General features: G+C 39.6%; 1 pseudogene; it reads right to left on the bottom strand.

Moving 5' to 3' along the window:
• LOC138018772 (uncharacterized) overlaps positions 1-478 on the bottom strand; it is a 3,077-nt pseudogene extending 2,599 nt beyond the window's left edge.
• Between the last annotated feature and the right edge of the window lie 2,022 nt (positions 479-2,500).

The raw sequence follows: 2,500 nt of genomic DNA, 5'->3' as shown, positions 1-2,500 counted from the left end.
ACTTCTTTCAGAGCAAACACCTCACGAGCAATGGTTAGATCTTCTAAGAATTACATCCAATGAAGCCCGGTCGCTTGTTGAGTGTTTATCACTATATGGACCAATGCAACGCTACATTTACAGAACAATATGCATTTCACAAAGTAATGATTCCAAGTTCGAGTGAGGCCTAACACTACTGTGAATTTTTTTTTTATCTTGGAAGTAAAAAACGTTCTCTGGTTAAAAAAGGTTAAAAACATAAGCTTTCGGCTATCAGTCTATAGCCTTCAACGAATGAAAAAAGTTAGCGCGCGGATGGAAATATATACGAAATGGAGTGCGAAAAATATTTTCCAGAAGAAATGCTGTTGATGTGTATCGGAAGCCAACACACACAGATCGATACTTGGATTTCTCTTCTCACCATGATATAAAACACAGAATCAGTACGGCCTCGACCCTTCTGTTCCTGGCATCCAACCTCCCGAGCAGTCATGAAGGAAAAACTCGTGAAACCAATTACGTTAGGGCCGCATTAGAAGCTAATGGCTACCCTTCGTCTGTTATTTCTACCATCCTCAACAAGAAGCCACCCCCACCAACAGTCCCTCCACCACAAGAACTGGTTTCTATGTTTTTCAAATGGAAATCGGATACGTATCAGGGTTATGCATGTCTCCCTTACATCAGTGTTCTAACCGAACCTTTTACGAGATTACTCCGTAAACATGAAATCCGCGTTGTAAACAAACCGTTCAAAACTCTTCAACAAGAATTCCCGTCCCCAAAGTACCGACAACCTTCAGATCTCCAATGTGATGTTGGTTGTTTACCATTTACCACAAAAACCCGGAAATTTCGGTTGGAATGTAAACGGTAATCCTATTTTGGTCTTCCCAAACGAAAAATTTCCGGAGAAAACGGGATTTCTTGAAAGGCAGTCCAAAATTTCCAAACGGAAAACGTGTTTACTATTTTGCATACCCCCATGATTTTGCCTCCCTCCAGACTCTCTCGGTAACCTTGAACGGATTTTGTAAATGGTACACGCCGATCCCAACTAAATTTCCCATTCGGGAGTTTTTGCTTACCATTTGAACAAACCTTGTACCAACCGGTTTCTACTTGTAAGCTTGTTTATAAAATCCCATGTAAAGACTCTTGGAACTACATAGGAGAAACCGAAAGATGCTTGCAAACCCGCAAAAAGAAACATCAACGAAACTTGAAAAACTACACAAAGGGCTCTAATGTTGCTAACCATGCGTGGCTAAATAATCACTCCATTGACTTTGATAATGCTTGCGTTATTCACAAAGGCAATTACCGCGTTCGAAAAACACTAGAATCTTGGCACACAGCTAAAACCGTTGACGCGGATAATAACTCAAAACCGTTGCCTAGGCAATACTTCATTTTACTGTAATTAGACCTCATCTACATTTTATCTCTTATCTTTTTTCACACATTTTTTGTATTCTATTTTAACAAAAAAAATTTTTCGCACTCCATTTCGTATATATTTCCATCCGCGCTTTTTTCATTCGTTAAAGGCGGCTATCTTTAAAACAAGGAACGGGGAACGGGGAATCTTTAAAATGGGAATCTTTAATAGCGGGAATCTTTAAAATGGGGAAAAAAAAAAGGAAATAAATAAATTCTTCCCATTTTTAGTATGCAGCAGGGCGCAGAAAAGAATAGGCGGTGAAACGCCCACTCTGCTCTTGGGCGATGTGTGATGCAGAGAGAGACTGGGTCGACAGCGCCAGAGTGTAGCACTCTTCAAAAAATGGCGGCAAAAATAGTACGAAACCTGATGCGAAAAAAAGATTGCTGCGAGAGAACAGTAAAATAATTCAACTTACTTTTATCTTGCGGAGCATCGCAATGAGCTATTGAAGCTGTGGGCAATATATAATCGTTTTTAGATACAAAATCAGAAACGATTTTGCTTGAAATAAATCTCGCTTCTTCAAAACGCGTTACTTTTCATGTCCGCGCCCGAAAATAAATATGTTCATTCCCAACGACCTAAAGCAGCTGAAAGCGTACATTCTTGACTATGCGTAGAACACCTTAATCTCTTTCACCTGTGTACATTTTATAGTGACCTTTTTCGACCTTTTCGAGTTTGAGGTCAAAGAAGTCGGTACGATCAGTACACGTTCCGCGGGTGGTTAATTTCGCGCCAGTCAGAGTTTCAAAACAGCGAGCTACACGAAATCGAAACGAAGACAGTTTATTCAATACAGTCTATCATAAACAGTGTTAAAGTTTTCGAACTACTTTACTTTATTAACTTTTTTAGTCGGCAAATGGCTTCAAATTGGCCACGGCCGCTTAATAGAGGTGGCCGCTAAATATACCTTGTAACATGAAATTATCGCGACACGTGAATTTCGCGATTTAAAAAAAGTCGCGAAATTAAAGTGACGCGAACAATATGTGTCGAGAACATAGCATGCCGCAAAAATTAAGTGACTTACAATATGTCAATTACGCGAAATTAAAGTGTTTC

This window comes from Montipora capricornis, chromosome 10 (genome assembly GCF_036669925.1).
Source record: "Montipora capricornis isolate CH-2021 chromosome 10, ASM3666992v2, whole genome shotgun sequence".
Classification (NCBI taxonomy): Eukaryota; Metazoa; Cnidaria; class Anthozoa; order Scleractinia; family Acroporidae; genus Montipora; species Montipora capricornis.
Note: the sequence above shows the minus strand (reverse complement) of the source record. Positions and strands in the feature narration are given on the sequence as shown.